This window comes from Pseudorca crassidens, chromosome 6, assembly GCF_039906515.1.
Source record: "Pseudorca crassidens isolate mPseCra1 chromosome 6, mPseCra1.hap1, whole genome shotgun sequence".
In the NCBI taxonomy this organism is placed as follows: Eukaryota; Metazoa; Chordata; class Mammalia; order Artiodactyla; family Delphinidae; genus Pseudorca; species Pseudorca crassidens.
The window spans coordinates 2678098-2699278 of NC_090301.1; the positions used below are offsets into that span (position 1 = coordinate 2678098).

General features: G+C 51.0%; 1 long non-coding RNA gene across 1 annotated transcript in view; it reads right to left on the reverse strand.

Moving 5' to 3' along the window:
* LOC137226028 (uncharacterized) overlaps positions 1-19514 on the reverse strand; it is a 206442-nt gene extending 186928 nt beyond the window's left edge. Inside the window, exon 1 of the long non-coding RNA XR_010944120.1 lies at positions 19184-19514. This is a non-coding gene — a long non-coding RNA (uncharacterized lncRNA). The remainder of the gene's footprint in view (positions 1-19183) is intronic.
* Positions 19515-21181: the final 1667 nt, after the last annotated feature.

The window sequence follows — 21181 nt, forward strand, 5'->3', positions numbered from 1 at the left end:
ACTATGCCAGGATGAGCCAAGGATCTTCAAGTGGGCAGACCAGCGATGGGAGAGGGATGCTGGGAAGGGCCCCAGGGCTCTAAGAGCTCAGGGCGGTGGGACCTCCTCCACTCTGCTGGGCTCGTGGCTAGTGGCCCAAAGTGTCCTTGACTCGTGCCCTGGCCCCGCAGATGCCACAGGGAGGCCTGAGGTGGCTGGTGGCGGGGGTGGGTCCTGGGGGTGAGGCCGGCCTCTCTTCCCCAGACAGACACAAGATGAGGACTCATCCAGGCGAGGTGTAAGCGCAGGACAGGCTGACAGACCCAAGGGGCTCTCGTCTGCCAGCTGCCAGCCCTGAGGGAGAATGAACCGCACGGACACCAGACATGGGGGCACACTTCCCATCTCAGGGTCCCTACCAGCCTGAGGGCCCTGCCACATGCCCGGAGCCCAGAGCAGAGCCTGGGACCCACTGATGCCTGTCCAGCCATGAATAGTTGGGCCACTGGCTGTGGAGGGAGGAGGAAGCAGAAAATTCGGGAAAGAAGAATAGACGCGTGTACACGTGTAACTGACTCACTCTGTGGTGCACCTGAAGCTATCACTACACTGTTAATCAACTATACTTCAGTATAAAATAAAAAGTTAAAAAAAGAAAATTCGGGGAAAATCCACCCAAAGAAAGAGAGCTCAAGTGTACTGAAGGTGAGGTAGGCCGGGGCTCAGACATGGGGCCTGGGAGCAGGGCGGTGGACCGGCCACCACGGAGTCAGGAGGACCTTCCACCTCCTGGCCGCTTGTTTGAGGCCACGACCCAAGACAGACGCCAGGCAGGCACCCTCCCGCGGGTCATTCTTTTTCTGGAGGGTTCAGCCGGCCCGCCTGCCACTGTCCAGAGAGCACAGCTCCGCGAGCCGCCCACACATCTCTTCCGATTCGCACCCACAGGACAGTACGTTTCTGTAAACCTGCAGGGGCAGCTCAAGGGTTTGAGACACTGGGGAACTTCAAAGCACGGCATCAGGTGTGAGAACGTGGTGGAGGGGCTTCCAGTCGGCCACCGCCCAGCCGCTCAGCCCCAAAGCCAGGGTCAACGCTTCGAAGGGAAGCTTCATTCTTCCCCATCCACCCGTCATTCCTTCCGTTGTTCCTGCCTGATCCCCAGGCCTCCTGGTACCACGGAGGAGCAGAGGCCCTGTGCTCGGCACCTACACAATTCCCACCCATCCATCCATCCATCCCGAGCAGCCAGGGAGGAGGTCTGGACGCTCAAATGGGCGGCAACCCCGGGGCAGAGGAATTCCGCTTCCAAAGTCGGTCTATAAAATGCTGCTGGCCATTGGTGCATTTTTCCTTCGAGGGGAAGCAGAACAGTTCTAAAAGCTGCCTCTGGGGTACAGGCCTTGCCAAGGGGGAGTCAGTGAGAGAGGAAATTAACGTTCTCTTGAAAATGATGAGTAACTTCACACAGTCACCAGGGCCCAGTGAGGCCTGTGACATGAGCCACGTGGGCCCAGTCTCGGCCCTCCCTCCCTCCCTCCCTCCGTCCTGGCCTTTGTGAGGGTGTGGGACCCCGGGGAGGGGGGAGGGAGGGGCACCACGGGCCTGCGGGGAGGGGGCAGACGGGAAGGAGGAGGGGTCTGTGAAACTGAAGACTGCCAGAACGCGATCCCATCCCATCGCACGCTCAAAGTCTGATCAAAGGGCAAGGGCGGCCTCCCTGCTTTGGAATAAACTCTAAACACGTTAAGGGAATGTGGACGCCACCTCAGGCCTGCGGCCTCGGAGGCCAGAAAGAAGGCTAATTAGAAGCAACTTTTGGAAAGACGCCGGAACGTGTGGGTCGAGGCACAACGCAGGGCGCAGGTCGGGGAGGCAAGGCTGGGGGCCCCTCAGGGGCACCTGGGAGCCCGTGCCACTGGAAGGCTGGTTCAGACCTTGTCCAGGATGCTACCGTTAAACTTGAACCTTGAACCATGCCCTTTCACCACCATCTGCCTGTCCTCCCCACCCCCACGGGTCCAGATCATTCTGGACAAACCCTCTCCTCTTGAGGTCAACAGGCTCCAGGACACACCAGCCACTAGCCAGAGTCCCCGCGTCACCTGGTAGAGCCCCTCCTCTGGGGCCCACGGGACAACCACTTCCATGTGTCACCTCGTTACCTCTTTTCGAGTCACCAGCTGAAAGTCCCAGGAGGGCAGAACCCGGTCCGTCCTATTTGCCCAGCACCTGGAACAGTGGCTGCTTCTCAGCGGGGGCTCAGGAGACGTTTATGGAACTGCATTTCCCGGAGCTGCCATGACAACGACCAAAAACTGTCAGCTTAAAACAACAGAAATGTATTCTCTCACTGGTCAGGAGGCCAGAAGTCCAGATCACAGCATCGCAGAGCTGGCTCCTTCAGGAGGCCCTGTGGGGAGTCCGTTCCAGGCCTCTCCCCGGACTCCCTGGCTTCCAGCAGCCTCGGCGTCTCCTGCAGCAGCACCGAGCCAGCCTCTGCCTGCGTCCTCGCCGCTCTCCTCCCCTCTGAGTCTCCTCCGAGTGTCTTCACCCAAACCTCCCGCTCCTTCTTCCTTGAAGGGCACCCGTCGTTGGCTTCAGGGCCTCCCCACTCCGGTGTGCCCTCATCCTGATTTGCATCTACAAAGACCCTACTTCTGACTGAGGCCGCGTTCACAGGTCCCGGGGGTAAGACTTCAACACACCCTTTGGCGGGTGCAACTCAACCCAGCACCGTACTGACTGAACAAAGGAAGGACAAACAGCCCCAGCCCGGGAAGGAATCACCTCTCTCAGCTCTGCCAAGGCCTGCAGTGGCGAGCACTTCCCGCACTGAGAAAGGGGAGTGACCAAGTCCAGGTGGTACCAGCAGTGCCCGCGACGAAGCCTTCCCCACCATCCAGTCCCCGCACCTGGGATTCCAAGCATAGAACCTGATTCCCAGTCAGGAATCGTAACTGTGTCCCAAACACACACACCAAGCCACAGCTGAGGGGATACATACGTGGGGTAGGACACGTGTGCGAGTGTGGGATGTGGCGTATGGGGGATGAGGTGTGTGTGTGTGGTGTGCGCGTGCGGGCATGAGAACTGAAGCTCTGCTTCACTCCGCCCACCCTGGGAGATGTTGTAGTCAGTGGACTTGATGTGCTTCATGAGATAAAGGACGTTTGTAAGAAACCACGGAAGCCTCCCCCATACAGGTCGGGAGGAGTTGTTCTAGTTTCGGGCTCCGTCAGTGACAGATGAGAGGCGCACTGGTCAGCTCGGGCTGCTATAACCAAGCGCCACAGAGGGGTGGCTTCAACCACAGAAATTGATTTCCACTGTCCTGAGGCCAGAAACCCAAGCTCAAGGTGCCGTCAGGGCTGGTTTCTGGTGAGGCCTCTCCTCCCGGCACAGAGAACACCTGCTGCCTGGGTTCCGACGGCCTTTCTTCTGTGTGCAGAGAGAGGTCCCTGGCATCTCCTCCCCTTCTGACGGGAACAGCAGTCCTAGCGGATTCGGGCCACGTCCTGACGGCCTCCTTTGGCCTCCATCACCTTCCTAGAGCCGCCAAATACAGTCACACTGGTGGTTACAGTCACACTGGTCACACTGGTGGTTAGAGCCCCAACATACGAATCTGGGGGCAGACAATTCAGTCCATGACAAGAAGTAACTTGAGGAAATGGATGTCGATGCCACGTCTCTATCTAAAAGGGCACAGCACCGGGGAGGAAGGGTACCAGGCAGTGTTGAAAGAACCCGGAGCGCGGCACACCCTTCCCAGGAGGCCGGGGTCTGAGGAAGGAGGTGTGGCCGACTCCTGAGGGGCTCCGGGAACCTCCAGTGAAGCTGGGAATTGTGGTCCCTAAACCAACACGGGAAACACTCGGAGCCTCCTGGCGCCCGGGCAGGGAGCGAGTGCTTGCCAGCGGGGTGTGAAGAGTGAGTGTCCGAGAGGGACAGGCCAGCCCAGCCTCCCTCACAGGACCCCTGGTGGCCTCGGGACCACGCACCCAGGGGGCTGAGGGAGGGGTTCCTGGGGGATCGCACACAGATTCAGGAAGCCCGGAGTTGAGGGATCTCCAGGTGAGGTGTGGCGACCAGAGGGCCTGATGCCACCTGTCTTGAGATGACTATCCCACACTCAGCAAACTCAGGAGATGTCAGAGGAGCCTGGGTTCCACCGAGCAGTCACACCAGACACGAGCCATCTGCCATTCTCCCGTGCTTTCCCCAAACGCTCCCCAGGGGCCAGTCCATGTCAGCTTCCAGGTCCTCTAGACTGTTCACGCCACACGGGAACAGCCACCTAAGGAGGGCCACTTCCCCTCGGAGGCACAGTGACAATGAAGGGGATCCTTCCCCTTTGCTGCCCTTCCCAAGAGGGAGCCGGGCACAGGAGAAGGGCCCAGGCTCTGTGTCTCAGGTGCCACAACCTCCCAGGGCCTCAGCTCCGTCGCCTGCGGGGAGGTGTTGGTGCTTCTCTCAGGGAAGGTACACCACGTGGTATTCAACCCGTGAAGTCAGTCTGCCCACCGTCTCTCCCCACAGTGCTGCCCATGGCATCTGAAGAGGCATTCCCAAAGCAGCCCACCCCCGGAGGGCACCCCACGGTCCCTGAGCCTCTGTTCAATGAGGGCTGGCGTCCGTAGCCCTGCTTCTCAGCGCCTCCGCTCGGAGGAGGTGGTGAGGAACCCGCTCACTGCACGCGGAGCAGGTTAATTTGCTGCCAGGACTTCCCAGTCACTGAGAGTGAGATAACTGAAGCCACGCGGTGTTTGCTTACAGAGCGTTTCACTCATGTTTCATTGAGTGCCTTCTTTTCAACTCAGAGACTGAACCACCGTCCACCAGGTCCTCTTCTTCAGTTACTGCTGCTTCCTGATCCCTGAGCACAGTTTGGATTCCCTTCGATGGTGTCAGGTAGAGTGCAAGTGGCTTTCAGTGTTGAGTAAGGCTTAAAGAAGATGGCCCACCACGAGTTAGCTATGGAAACTCCATCAACCACTTTACCCCTCTAAGCCTCCGTGCCCCCATCCGTAAAGTAGGGCCAATGACTCTACTACTTCACAGGACGACAATGGAAATCTGATCTTAAAACCATCTGATAAAATGCAAGCTGCTAATAAAACAAGTGGTCTGGAATTATTTCATCAATCTGCTTCTGGCATGACAGAATAGGTTGTATCAGACCAGACTCGCTGCCAAAATAACAAGGAAAGCTGGATAAGACACAACGCTCCCAAGAAGGAGGGAACTGACTGAGATGAGCCTGAAATTTAGTGCTGCTTCCACCCTCCAGGTATCTGGAAATTCCTAAGCAGCATGGATTTAAGAGGGTTGAAAGTCAAGCAGGAGTAAGCGCTCCGATGGCGAGTCCGACAGCCCCGAGAAGGAGGCCGAGTTCACGCCCTACCCGCGCACGGACAGCTACAAACAGGAGGAGGACATCGACCAGATCGTGGCGGAGGTCAAGCAGAGCACGAGCTCGCAGAGCCTCGACAAGGCGGCCGACGACATGCCCAAGGCCGTAGGCGGGGGCCGCCCAGACAGCCCCAGGCCGCGGGCACCAAGGGGGCAGCGGGGGGCTGCTGGCGGCGAGGCAGTGCAGCGGTACGGCAAGGAGAAGAGGGATGCCAGCTCGCTGGCCATCAAGGAGGCCATCGAGGAGGTGAAAACCGGGGCCATACGTTCGCCTTATACCCCCGACGAGCCCAGAGAGCCCATCTGGGTCATGCGCCAGGACATTAGTCCCACCAGGGATTGTGACGACCAGAGGCCGGTGGATGGAGATTCTCCGTCTCCCAGCAGTTCCTCACCCATGGGCGCAGTCTTCGAGCACATCCCTTCATCTCAGTGACCCCACGGAAGCCTCCACAAATAAAGAGTCAAGAAAAAGCTTGGCTTCATTCCCAACCTACGTCGAAGCTCCCGGACCTTGTGACCCTGAGGACTTGATCCATGGAATCATTTTTGTTGCCCATCACCTTGGCTCCACCCAGCTGCTCTCAGACAAAACTCCCTCCAAAAACGTGCGCATGACGCTGGCCCAGGAAGCAGGATCAAGAGACGCATCTTTTTTCTGCGACTCCCAACAAGACGACTCCCTGACAATGACCTTCCTGCCCTCCGCGTCTTTCAGACTCAATAATGCTGCTGGTAGAACATCAGGTTCCTGTCAAGCTGCCCAGCCAAGCTTGGCCTGACTCTTTTTTACTGTCTCCGTTACCATAAAGAGGTGACGTTAATACCCACAGATGTCCCCACAGCCTTCTCCATCTTAATTTAGGATCTCCCAGGCACAACGTTCAAAACAAGAAGGCACAAACCTCTCTGAGAGAACAAGCTGCTTTTCAGGCACTGTCCTGCCTTATTTCATACAGAGCAGAGAACTTTAAAAACATAGTCTTTAGGGACATAGTTCTGACCCCTCCTGTCCCACAGTTACCAAACATGCTATGATTTTGTTACATTTACATTTGCTAAGTAAACCCCTAGGGTGCCAGATGTTAAGCAAAACGCCACAAGAGAAATTGCGAGAGAGAAGTTTATGACTCACAGGCCCCGGAGGAAGTACCTGCACACCTGGAGGGGCCATGTGGGGAGGTCAAGGCGGGACCTGGGCACAAGCCTGTCTTTATTGGGGTCTGTGGGTGGAATGCTTTGAGGTTCCCAGACTAGGCCGGATTTTTCACTTCAAACCAAAATGGGGTTTTGGTGAGCTCCACGGGGGTCTTACCTAAGGGGCACCACGGGGAAGGCCCTGGGAGGCAGGTGGACACTTGTCCACAAGGGCCGTTGAGGGGTCCTTTCAGGAGCTTTACATCTGCACCTGACTCTGCGGGCCACTCCACACAGCACTGCTTGCATGAAGGAGCTTGGCCAAACAAAATGGACGCTGATGCAGTAATACCGTGGAGTAAATCAGCTGAACTCTTAACCCAGCACTTAGTTTCCCAGGTTAATGGTACAGTTAGCTCCCCCAGGGCCAATGGGTGTGCAAGGACCCGGCATGGTTCTCTGACAGATGGGGACCACCTGTCAGAGAACCACGTGTTTAGAAATGGTGGGGGGGTGCTTTTGGTTGTCACAGTGTCTGGGACATTTATATTGGCATTAGTGGCCAGAACCAGAGACACCTGACACTGTGTAATGTCCAGAACGGAGCCACATGACAAAGATTTATCTCCTGCAGAATGCCAGAGCACTTCCCTGGAAAGGAACACTACCAGGCCCCATTCAGATGAATCCTCCAGAAGAAAGCAACAGTCCACCCCCAAACAGTACTGAAGACCCCTGAGACCAAAAACTCCATGTTGCTTTTAGATGAGTTTTTCCTAGGTTCTGTTTACTGGCCTCCTGACAGGTACCCTTGACTCCTACAGCTAGAGTCTGTCTGTCTCTCCCCTGCCCTGTGACACGTATGAGGACTCAGTGACCCTGAGGGGAGAGCAGGCACAGACACATCACCTGAACACAGAGCAGCACTTAGGGAAGACACCACATCCCAGTACCAGATCCTGCCCAGTGCCAAGTGTTCTGTGCACTTTCTGATTTCCACAGTGGTTTCTGAGAGTGTTTTTTTCCCTTCTTTAAAGTGCAGCTCCCTGATGAAAAACTGGAAAGCCTACTTTGAATCTTCAAAGGATTGGTATCCAGAAGTTCCACAGGTCATTTGAACAAAAAATTAGATGGCTTTGTCGATCAGAACAGGCAAGACAGAGGCTCTCTGATTATAAATCGATTTTAGACCTGCCTAGAGCAGAGAAAGCATTTGGAAAACGTATGTTTATTTGTACAGCGAATTACTCTAGGGTGAGGAATTCATTATAGAGCAGTAAGATTAAATGGCTGCGTTTCATGTATAAGTATCGTTTCACAATGTGCTTCTTGCATCTGAAGGAACTGTTGCCTAACATGCAATATTTTCTGCCTCATGAAAAAAAAAAAAGTCAAGCTGAAAGTGGGTACTACGAGTGAGAGAAGTTAAGCAGAGTCTCATCAGTCTTACAGGGATAAGGGGGAAAAAACCCTGAGGTTCAAGGCTACCAAATGAGCCAAAACCTGAGGGCTCAGGAGACCACGGAAATGCTCAGCAGTGAGCCCAGCACTGCACCACTTATCTCCCCAAAGTGATTGCTAATTTGCAAACAGTACCCCAGAGGCTGACCAGCCCTGGAGAGGACAGAAGTTGAGAGTCTGAAAAGCCATCCGAGCTCTGGGCACTCTCACTATACTGTGGAGTAACTAGAGCTCAGGAGGCACTGAGGAGCATCACCCATGAATATGATGATCCAGCAACGTACTTCACTTTACAAAAACTGAAAATTGCCTCAAATCAGCTTACTACCCGATTGCATTAAATTAGCCTGTGCCAAATTTAATTGCCTGTCATAAGCAAAAGTAAACTCTCTCTGGAGGAAGATAACATCATTCAGAGCCACAACAATTTATGATCGAAATGTCCAACATTCATTCAAAAATTACTAGACACACTGGACATGGGACCAAGAGAAAAAAGTCACAAGAGAATAATACTGTGAAAAAATTCAAGTGTCTGTCAACAGTAGAATAAATAAAATGTAGTATATTCAGGCTTCCCTGGTGGCGCAGTGGTTGAGAGTCCACCTGCCGATGCAGGGGACATGGGTTCGTGCCCTGGTCCGGGAAGATCCCACATGCCACGGAGCGGCTAGGCCCATGAGCCATGGCCGCTGAGCCTGCACGTTCAGAGCTTGTGCTCCTCAACGGGAGAGGCCACAACAGTGAGAGGCCCGCGTACCACACACACACAAAAAATGTAGTATATTCATATAATGAATTGCTACACAGCAATTTTTAAAAAACAAACTATTACTACACAAGAAAGCATGATGTATCTCAGACACAATGTTGAGTAAACATGTCAGATAGAAAACAGTACATACTATGGGATCGATTTATAGGAAACGCATAAATAGATGAAACTATGCCATGATGACAGCGGTCAAAAAATTGGCTGTCTTTGAGGGAAATATCAAATGCAAGGGACATAAGGGAGAGTCTGGGGTATTAAGCACTTTAAATGTCCCGATATGGGTGATAACTGTTTGGATATGCAGATAGATATAGATATAGGTGTGTGTGTGTGACAATTCATCAGGCTAAATAAACACTTAGGTAACTTTACAGTCAGTCCTCCATATCCATGGTTCCACATCCACAGAGCCAACCAACCACAGATCATGTAGTACTATTATAAATATTTAGTGAAAAAAAAATTAGTGTGTAAGTGGACCTGTGCAGTTCAAACCTGTACTCTTCAACTGTATATGACTTTAAAAGCAGATCATACACAGCTGAAGAGAGAATTAAAGAATTAAAAGACAAGTCAGTAGAAGTTAAATACAGAAAGAAATATGTAGATGAAAAATACAGAAAATCAGTTGAGGGAAATTTGGAACAAGGAATATTTGACATGGGAACAAAGGAAAAATAACAAGGTGGTAGGTAGATTTAAGCCCAAATATATCAGTAATTACAATGTAAATTTAAATATACCAATTAAAAGACAAATTATCAAATTGTATAAAAATACCAAGTTCAACTCTATGACACTTGTAAGAGACACATCTAAAATATAAGGATACAGAGAATGTGAAAGTAAAAGCATTTTTTACAAAGATATACCATGCAAACACTAACCAAAGGAATGTCAGTGATGTTATACTTCTATCAAATTAAATTCAAAAGCAACAAGCATTAATAAAGAGATATTTTATAATAATGAAAAGGTCAATCCACCAAGGAGACATGGCAATTCCAGCTGTCATGCACCTAATAATATAGGCTTAAAATATATAAAGCAACTATCTATACAAATAGAAGTGAAAACAGATGCAACTGCAGTCAAAATGGATCATTTTAACAAACATCTATGGATAGAATGGGTAGAATAAGAAGCCAGAAATATCAATAAATATACAGAAGATCTGATCAACATGTTGAAATCTCACCCATTTCAAAGAATTAAAAACATACAGATCATATTCTCTGTTTTCTGACTACAGTGGAATTAAGCTACCATTGGGGAAAATTTTTAAATTCCAAATACTCTTTTAAATAACCTATGAGTCAAAAAGAATTAATAATGGAAATTAGAAATTAATTTTGAAATTAATGCAAATGAAAATATAACAACAAAATTTATGAGACTGAAGCTAAAGCCATACTCAGAGGGAAATGTTATCACTTTAAGTGCACATAAAAGAAAAGACAGGCTAAGATCAACCATCAAAGTCTCCATCTCAAGAAATTTACAAAGAACAGCAAACTAAACCCAAAGAAGGAAGAGAAGCAAAGCTTACAGGCTTATCTAGAAGAGATTTGTGAATGTGGCTTCTGTCTAATGGGGTAAACCCCAATGAGATTCACATGTAACCCACAACTAAATTAGAAAAATCACTGCCAGCCTAAACTGAACACAATTAAATTAGAAAAAACAATGCCAGCCTACACTGAAAGGGACAGAGGTAGCCCTAAATTAAAGGAGCCAGTTTGACCCCAAAAATTCTACTGGCAGGTATAAAGCCGTGAAAACCACTCCACTGCAAACATGCATTATCCTTCACAAAAAAGGAAGGATGACTCAGAGGGTGGAATCAAGAGGCCAAATACTATGAAGAATCATTTCCAGGCCTGAAACCTAATCAAGGAACTGCAACTTGTGTCCAACTGGACCTTAGAATTGCTATGGACCAGGGACTCCTTTGTGCCTCCCATTTCCCCATTTTTAAAGAGAAATACCGGGGCTTCCCTGGTGGCTCAGTGGTCAAGAATCTGCCTGCCAATGCAGGGGACACAGGTTCGAGCCCTGGGCTAGGAAGATCCCACATCCTGTGGAGCAACTAAGCCCGTGCACCACAACTACTGAGCCTGCACTCTAGAGCCCGCGAGCCACAACTACTGAGCCCACACTCCACAACTACTGAAGCCCGTGTGCCTAGAGCCTCCGCTCCGTGACAAGAGAAGCCACCTCCATGAGAAGCCTGCGCACTACAATGAAGAGTGGCCCCCACTCGCTGCAACTAAAGCAAGCCCACGCACAGCAACGAAGACACACACAGCCAAAAATAAAAATAAGTAAAACAAATAAATTTATTTTTTTTTTTAAAAAGAGGAATATCTATAGTGGTAGATGATCTTATGCCTATCTGACCATTGCATGTTAGGTATAGGAAGCAGATAACTTTCTCTTAATTTTCATGGGTCCAAAGGTGGAAAGGAACTATACGCCCAAGGAGCTGTTCTTCAGGAAATGTATTTGAAGAGCCTCAAAGAGGGGCAGCAAACTTGGAGGAGCTGAACCATGCATGGGAGGAGAAGGGTAAGGTGGGTATAGCTGGGGGAGGATGAGGGGTTGAGAAAGATTGGAGGGGGTGTTAAACCAAAGAGACCTGAGCCTCCCATCAAGGGTTGGGAAAGTCTACTCTGCCTCTCAAGGGAGGAACTGGAATGCCGCATGGTAACTGGTGTGGATACAAGAAAGGGTGAAAAAGCAGGGCCAGGCTTCAGCTGAGCTCCATATCAGTACTTCCAAGTAACCTAGCCCACATTTTTCACTAGAACGTCTCAAAGGTACCTCAAATTCGATATTTCCAAGACCCAGCCTTGTCTGGTTGCTTCCATCTCAGTGAATAAGAAGACTCTACCTGGCTGCATACAGCAGAAATCTAGGAGGTACCTTCCTCTTCCTCACCGTTATCCAATCAGCCACCAAGATCAGAAGCTCCTACCTCCTCAGCAACCCTAAGACCTTCTCACTTCTCTCCATCCTCCGCCACCATCCCGCCAACCACCACGGCAGTCCAGGCCACCAGCGTCGAAGCTGGCCTCGGGAAAGCGCCAACTCGTCCTGCCCTGGATGTCCAGGCTGGCTCCCACAGCCACTGTGCTCTTTTCAAAACGCAAGGCCCCTGCGACTTGCCCTGCTTCAGCCATGAAGGGGCTTCTCAAGGCTCTTGGGACGAGGAGCAGAGTGCTACCCTGGCCCAGCAGGTGCTCCGTGGTCTCCACCTGCAACTGGAGGGGCTGAGGGGAGGCAGGCAGCAAGGCTGGAAGGAGGGAGGAACATGGTCGCTGGGCGCCCCTCCAGCCCGGGCCTCTGCACAAGCTCCCCGCTCCCTCCGTGCTCAGACCGGCCTCCTGTCGACGAAGAATTAATCAGCCGATCTAAGAAAGAACTGGACGTTTTTACTTGAGCCAAATTTGAGAATTATAACCTGGGAAGAGCATCTCAAAAAGCTCTGAGAACTGTTCCACCCGCTGTTAGTCCAGGCACAGTTACGTAAGTTTTCTGAGACACAGGGCTGTACTTCGAATGACGTATCGGTGACAGTTTACATAATCCAGATCTAAGTGTCATCCTGGTGGGTCATCTGACCCCGTAAGATCAAGAAGGAGTGTTATCTTTTAAGAAGCTGTCGTGTTGATGCTGGGAGAATGCTGCTCCCTGTGGCTGAGTGGGTATTCCTGCCAAGGGAGGAGGTCTGGTCCATGCATGATGCAGACACACAGAGCACAGTGGGGTTGAGAAGCGAGACCAAAAGGCAGAGAAGATGTTTTGTGTTTAAATGTTTCTTGCCTTGCCAGGAAATATGAATTTTATTTCACACTCCTCTCCTAACAAACTCCTCCCTGACATCAGATTCCTGCAAAGCGCAGCTTCGTGCGGGGAGCCCTTTCACACGCACGTGCACCACACGCACACACACAAACACGCGGCTCTGATGCATGCCTGAGTAAACAGTGCTCCTTTCCTCAGCACCCCTTGTTCGGGCTCATTTAACCTCTACAGTAAGCCTAAGCTGTGGACAACACACGTGCTCAAGAAGAGACACGGGCCCAGAGAACTGAAGAGAAACGGCCGAGGTCACAGAGCTGGGGACAGTTCCCTCCCGCTGAAGAAACCAGCGTCAGTTCACGTCTGATTAATGGAGGGAAAAAGCCTATCAGGAAAGTACACCTTTCCTGGAAAATTATGCTACTAAGAACACGCAGAGAAGTAGAATGCTGTGATAGGGGTGCCTCACTCTTCAATTCCTTTCTTTCTCTCTTTTTCTTTCTCTCTTTTTCCCCCCTGTTCTCCTCCTTCCCTGCATTCAGTAGCTGACCTGTCTCCCTTTAAATACTTCCCAAGGAAGCAGCCTGAACAGTCTTTCCCACAGATTTGAAAATTCCCTGCAATAAAAATGTCAAGGGTGAAATAAGACAATGCATTTTCTCAGCCCTACATCAGGCCAAATTACATATTAAAGGACCAACATCTGAACAATAAAACTCAGGAGAAAAGCCCCCTTCGACTTGCTGGAACCCAGGCTGAGGCCTGGGTTAAACGGAGTGGGCGATGGCGCTAAGGCTGCCATTCTTCAGGGTCTTTCTTTGTATACGGGCCCAACTCTGCTTGGCCCGTCCGCCAAGCCCCTCCCCTCCCCACACCTCGCTCCCCTGCCAGAGTGATTCAAGCCTGGAGAGGCTCTGATGAACTGGGGCGGGGGAGGGGCGATTGATGACTGAGAAACTCTTTTTCCTTGCCAGAAGGAAAAGCCTGCAGAGTGCCTGCTCAGAGCTCCCCCAGCAGAGGACAGGCACCCGGGGGCCGACTGTCCCTGGGGCTCTAGAAGCCGTAGCTCTGCACTAGGTACAATGTACCTGCTGAATTCAGTGAAGGATTGATCCCAAACCCCAAAGAGACCAGCTCTGGCTGTGACCGCACAGCCACCCTGGGAACCCGGGCGGCACTGGGCCCGTCCCCGCACATCTCCCCCCGCCCCCCCGGGACAGGTGGGTGACGGGCCCTGCTCAGCGCCCCATCTCTTTCATCAGGGCAGCACTCACTCCTGCTTCCCACGGACGGCTCTTTGTTTCTTAACTTTCTCATTCAGGAGAAAAAACACAAAGGCTCCTCTGCCCAAAGTACCTGAAAACCCTCCTTCCATCCAACACCAATTTGCACTTTCTCCTTCCATCGATGAGGCACTTTCTTTCCTGGGCTTTTGTCATGTTAGACAGAGGAGAGAGTTGCCCGAGAGCATCTGACTGCTGGGCACCAGCTCTGGGTCTGTGAAACCCCTCGGGAACGCTGCATCCTCTCTGCACCTGTGCAGGACAGAGTCAGGGCCCAGCCCGGAGGGCCAGGTACAAGCCCTACCCAGGCCACCTCCCATCCCCAAGATGCCCCATGACAGGCCAGTGTCACAGCTGGACGACACGCCGATTTAGACTTTAAGGGTCTTTGGGGAAAAATGCTAATTGTTTCTAGAGTCAAACCAGACATGTGAAGTGACCCTGTGAAGTGCTGTGATCCCCACGATTTCATGCTGGTTCGTTACTCACGAAAACTGGATTCAGTCTCCTAAACTCCCCATGTTCTAACTGCCAGAGTAAATTCAATCTCCCCACTTCTGTGAGCCTTCCATAACTTTGACTTTTGCCATCACAGACGAGAATGGGGAACGCCAAAGATGCTTAGAGTCATTCACCAGAGACAGCCCCTCTTCCTGATTTACAAATGAGAAAAGCAGGACCCAGAGCGTAGATGACCTTCCCAAGACTGGAGTCCCACTTGGCCCCAGACGCACAGCCCCAAAGCCCTTTCTGCAGGTTCTCTGTCCACAGGAAGACTCGCCTTAGGGCAGGTGTGTTCATCTCCTTCAACATGAAGACCACACAGGGCTCAGACACTGTGACCAGCCCCCAGCAGTCTCTGCTTGACATCCTGGCTCTGCAAAGCTACTGCTTTTGTTTTCCATTTCATTTTCTATGAAGATTAAGATAATGCTTGAAATCTAAGGTGCTTTTAAGTATCAGTGACAAGGCGACCCTGGGTTTAGGGCTTCCCCTGAGATGGCTGATGAGCTATGATATAGACTTAGTCTAAAGGAAATTAGCACACACACATCCTCCACACACATCCTCTGCACTACACCTCTTCCCCCTGCTCCTCCGGCGTCAGCAGAGGTCTAGTGCAGAGCCAAGACTTTCACCACTGCCGAGTGGTAACAAGGTAACCACCCTGCCACCCCACACCCCTGTGGTTTCAGGGGGGCATTCTCTCCATCCCCCACAGTGTCAGCAGAGGCCAAGAGGGGAACCCGGATTTCCACCCCACCTGACAGTAACAAGGCCACACTCCCTTCTCCCAGGGACAAGGTGGCAGAGGTTGCCTGCTAAAACAGATTTAAATAAAATCCTGAACACCTAAAATGTCTGGGATACAACTGAAAATCACGAGTCATACCAAGGAAATCTCAACTTGAATGAGAAAAGATAGTCAACAGATGCCAACACCAAGATGACACATGTGCTGGAATTATTATCTGACAAGGATTTTAAAGCAGCCATCGTAACCATGCTTAAACAAGGCACTATAAATACACTGGAAATAAATGAAAAAATGGACGCCTCAGCAAATAAACAGAAGATATGAAAGAGAAACAAATGGAAATTTTAGAACTGAATAGTATAATAACCAAAGTTTTGAGGGTTTTTTTTTTTTTCTTTAACTCACTGGATGGCTCCACAGCAGAATAGAGAAGGCAGAGGAAATAACTGGGGGAACAACAGAAATTACCAATCTTAACAAGAGGAAAAAAATACTAAAAAAAAACAATAATAACAGAGCCTGAGGGGCCTGTGGGACTATAATGAAAGATGCAACATTCATGTCATCAGAGACCTGGAAAGAAGGGGGGACTGACAAATCCTCAAGGAGACAATGGCTGAAATTTTCCCAAATTTGGCAAAAAACAACAAGCCTACAGATTCAAGAAGCTAAACAAGGACCAAAAAGGATAAACCCAAAGAACTCTGCACCAAAACACATCATAATGAAATTTCTGAAAACTAAGGACAAAGAAAAATCTTGAAGGCAGCAAGAGAGAAACATGTTACCTAAATGAGAAAAATAACTTCAATGACACAATTTCTCATCAGCAACCACAGAGGCCACAAGGAGGTAGGATGATATTTGTCAGGTGCTAAACAAAAGTGTCAGTGAAAATACCTTTCAGAAATGAAGGAGGAACCAAGCCATTCTCAGATGAAGGAAAACTAAGAGAATTTGTCACCAGCAGACCTGCCCTAAAGAATGACTAAAGAAGATCTTGAAATGGAAAGGAAATGGTAAAAGAAGGATCTTGGAACATCAGGAGGGAAAACTGAACAACAACAAAAGGTAAAAATATAGGTAAATACAATACATCAGGCTTTAGGAAAATATTCTGTTAAACATTCATGCTTTTTCAGGCCTTTTCAATGGTTATCATTATCAGAGGCATGGATGGTGAGTGCCTGGGAAATTAGCTGATACTTTTTTAATTTTTTTGAAGCTAATTTAGAAGAGTTTTATTCAGGTTTCATAAATTAAAAACAGTGTCTCTCTGATTACTTTGTTTGCTTCTCAAAATACTCACCATCCCTATTTATAGGTCAGATTTCCCACTGACCGAATTACATACTCATAAAGACTTTAATTTTATCCCCAAGTTTACTCCAAATAGAACTGCCAGATCTAGCAAATAAAAATATGGGGTGTCCAGTTAAATTTAAATATTACATGGGACACAGTTACACTAAAAATTAGTTGCTGTTTATCTGAAATTCAGATTTAACAGGGCATCCCGTATCGCCTGGCAACCCTATAGGGCTTAAATCATCAGCGTCTACAGAACAGAAAAACAACTCTGCTGGAACCTCATCCTCTCTCAGCAAGAACCTGCCCAGGGACCCACCATCTCGTGTCGGCACATATTAAACAATAAATAAAGTCCTTCTCAGAAATGTCCCATTTCCACAGATGAGGAAGTTTGGGGGTTAAGTTTTAATTCATAAGGGTAAAACTTATCTGCTCCCAGGGACCCTACAGAAGAAACGAAAAGCTTTAGAGCTACCACCCTGCAGAGGCCAGCTGCGGTGGGGGGTTGTATAACGCAGACTCCCTGAGCACATGCCCCCAGCCCTGATCTACACACATTCACGGAGCAGACGTGAAGACTAAAGCCTGTACTCAGACCCTTACGACAAATGTTTAGGGGTGAGGTCACAGGCCTTGGGGGGCACTGTTTTAGCAGGGAAAGAAGGGAAGGCCTCCCAGCAGAAGTGGCATCTTGGGGCGGGGGCAGCCCCAAGAGGGCTTCCAGCACAGCTTGTGAGAAGGAGCATGGCATGTTGGGGGTGGTGGGGGGGAACGAAGCGGCTCCATGTGACCAGGAGGTGGGGGTGGGGGCAGCGGGGACACATCAGAGCTGGAGATGACGAAATTTACATGGGCAGGTGGGAGGCGGAGCCACATTCGGGAAAGCTCCTTCCAGCTGTGGGGGAGGATGGAGCAGAGCAGACAGGAGGTGGGATGCTCTCCCAGCTGGTGCAGGAGCCGCCAGGGTCAGCCACGGGGAACAAGATGGAAGGGGAGAAGGGGGGCAGGAGGTGATGCAAGGGGTAAAGGTGCACCCACCCAAGTCCTGTTCAGCAGATTCTTCCCTTCCACAACGTTCTCTGAACCCTGCCATGTGCCGGGCATGGGCCTGGGGGTCTTCCCTGCATTGCCATAGCAACGGCTGGGGGAGGTGGGAGCGAGCTGAAATTGGCAACGCTGGTCCACCAGGCTTTTTGAGGTCTGTCCTCAAGTTGCCCACCCTGGCCATTACTTGCACACTAAGTGTGGTTTTATCTCGCACACCTGGAATTCCATCTGGGTTCTTTTTTTTTTTTGAAATAAATTTATGTATTTATTTATTTATTTTTGGCTGCGTTGGGTCTTCCTTACTATGTGCAGGCTTTCTCTAGTTGCGGCAAGCGGGGGCTACTCTTCGTCATGGTGTGCGGGCTTCTCATTGCGGTGGCTTCTCTTGTTGCGGATCATGGGCTCTAGGGCTCACGGGCTTCAGTAGTTGTGGCACGCGGGCTCAGTAGTTGTGGTGCGTGGGCTGTAGAGCGCAGGCTCAGTAGTTGTGGCGCACAGGCTTAGTTGCTCCGCGGCATGTGGGAACTTCCCGGACCAGGGCTCGAACCTGTGTCCCCTGCATTGGCAGGCGGATTCTCAACCACTGCGTCACCAAGTTAGCACCCCATCTGGGTTTTATAGGCCGTGAAACTCAAGCTCTCCCATGTCCTGGGCCCTTCGGTGCTCTAGAGCCGCCCTCGAACCCACAGCCCACCACAGCATGGCTTACGCTCCTTCTAAAACAGTATGGATATCACTTTTGGATTTCAAAACCATAAATGCAGTTTCCAACGCTCCTCCCCAGGGCTGCTGGCCGTGAAGCCAGACACCCCAGATAGGAGATCCGGGGGAGAGGGAGCCTCGGGAGACCCACTGGTGCACGGTCACCTGGGGCCAGACGGCCTGCATGTCAGGGTCTCAGCAAGGGGCTCTCCGGAAGCTATTTCAATCCACAAAATGATTTCACTTTTGCTGAAATACATCATTCACCGGCATTTATGAGGCACCTACCAGAAGCCAGGCCCTGTACGAGGGGCCAAGGATACACAGCAAATGAATGGGCGGCCCCTTCAGAACAAAGGGCACTGGTTTCCCCAGAAAACACCAGTTGCTACCGCAACTTACTTCCCCAAAGAACGGCCTCTTCTTTGGCCAGAAAGGCACTGCGACCGACATCCAGGCACAAACAGATGTGCAGAGCTGAGGCCCTGGCTCAGTCCCTGGCGCCACATGGCGGGGGGGGGGGTGTGACCACAGCAGGCCTCACCCCCTCCTCCCTGAGCCTCAGCACTTGTGGAGAAAGCCAGGCTGAGCCAGGGCCTTCTCCGACCAGGAGGGTCAAAGCCAGTGTCCTCGTGCTGGGGCCGCCATTCCCCAACGCTCACAGTGGGGTCACGTCCCTGATGCATGTAAAAAAGCCCATTAAATCATTTGCCCTCTGTCCTTGGCCCAAGGATAAGCCACTTGAAACCACGGAATAGGCTTTACTCGTGTCATCAGTACATGTGTTTATACCCACAAGCACCTTACCCTGGACCTTTGTGTACATCGATGTGCAGGACACAGCCTTGCAAGCCCGCCTGCAGCACACAGGAGACGTGCTCACCGCAGTTCCTGGCCAACATCAGGGCCGGCTGCCCGCTCCAAACAAAGCCGGCGTGGAGGCAGTGTGGCCCCCCATCCACGCAGCAGCGCCCTCCTCGCCACTTGCTGTCAGCACGGGTCCCCACATACCTTTTTCAGCACATCTCCCATCCTCCTGGAGCATAAATAATAATAACAGGACCAGAAGTTCCAACTGTCCCTCCTCAGACATGTTCTGAGTACACGTCTCTGGCTGACTCACAGTCTGCACATCAAGGCTAAATCCAAGCCGAAAGCAAACTATTCGATGACGTGGCCTTGGGACAGAGATTCTTCCACATCCCATCATGTGTCAACTAAAAATATTTGATACAGAAGCTCTGAGTTAACCCTTTGAGTTCTCCCAGGCAAGAAGGGCCAGAAACACTGCCTTCCTTTTCCAGCTTCTCGAGGCGGCTCACTTTCTTTGGCTCATGGGTGCATCACCCCAGCCTCTGCTTTGTCATCTCAGCTCCACCTTGACCCTCCTGCCTCCCTCTTATAAGAGGAAAATCCAGGATAATCTCCCCATGGCAAAGTCCTTAATTTAAGGCCATCTGCAAAGTTCTTTCTGCCCTACTAGGTAACATATTCACAGGTTTCAGGGATTAGAGCACGGACATTTTGGGCGAGCCATTATTCTGGCTATCACAACACAACAAAGAATTTTTAAGATGAAAACTTAGGCATAAACAATAATTGGTAAGTTTCATGAAAATAAGAAGCCCAGAAAAACTGCACTCTGTTGCCGAGATGGTAGCCCCCGGAAGCTAACACAAGCCTTGCTATGCAGCCCTGTGAAACCTTCGGGATACGATGCGTTAAGACCAGGACGCCTGTGAAGACCATGATCTATCACACACTTCAAACGTGTGAAAGGAATGCAATCAATGCCGGCTCACTGGTTTTCTTTATGAATTTGCCAGCCCTCTTTGGTGTTTCTTGGAGGGGCCCCCAAAGGCACACGCTGAGAAACATGGGTCTGCAGGCTAAAATCTAAACTCATCTCCTCGGCACGCTCTCTCACGCTCCATCCCGCTTCAGCCCCTGCTCCTCTGCCCCAGCAGCCCAGCCATTCTGAACCCGCAGAATCTCATGACTGCACACTCTCGAAAAGCCACTTCCCTCCTCCTGGGACACCAGTCCCGTCCCAGTGCCCCGAACTCACCTCCACCCCACGCGCGACAGAGCCCTCATCCTAGGAGGCCAAGGGCGTTTCAGGGTCCTGCATGGGCCATCTGAAGGTGTCAGGGTGTGGCCAGCATCAAGGGACTGTGGTACACAGAGGCCCGAGAGGGGCAGGGGCACAAACAGCGAGGGGGAGGCGGGGAGCCACAGGTGGAGATACAGGGAGTGAAACGTCTGCACACCCAGGAGAACCGTGCCCAGTGGAGACGGCCTCTCTCTTCGGCCACAGCAGATGGAGCTAGAAGTGGAGGACTTGGAACCCCTCCTGGACCCCCCGCAAGCCAGAACACCCCCCAGGGGCAGCAGTCAGAACTTGAGAAATAGGTTCACTGGACACTTGTGGGGTTCTACTTAAAAGCAATTGGCAGTTTGAACTACTCTGTTTTGCAATCATGCCGAAGGCCCAGGATCGTGTGGCTTTTCTTCTTGTTGACTGAATACGAGGGGTTTGGTTTTAACAGCCCTACCGAGGGATAAACCGACTTGACAGTAAACTGCACACATTGGGAGTGCACAGATGGATTCAGCTGACACCCGGGCCCCCGTCGCCACACTCCAGGCGGTGAGCACAGCCACAAGCTCCTTGGTGACCCCCCCCCCGTCCTGCGCCGCTCCACCGCCCCACGCCAGGCAAGCCTGGGCGGCTTTCTGTCACTAGAGTTTGCATTTTCTAAAATTTTATATAAAGGGACTCATACAACATGCGGCCTTTTGTGTCTGGCTTCTCTCGCCAAGCGTGCTTTCACGGTTCATGTTGTTGCAGTAACACTAGTCCGTTCCTTTCTACGCTGAGTAGTACTCCATTATATGGGTGTACCACGGTTTATCTCCTCTCCTTGATAGATACGGAGATCTTTCCAATTTGGGACTATTATGAATAAATACGAATATTTGTATATAAGTCTTTGTATGGACAAATGT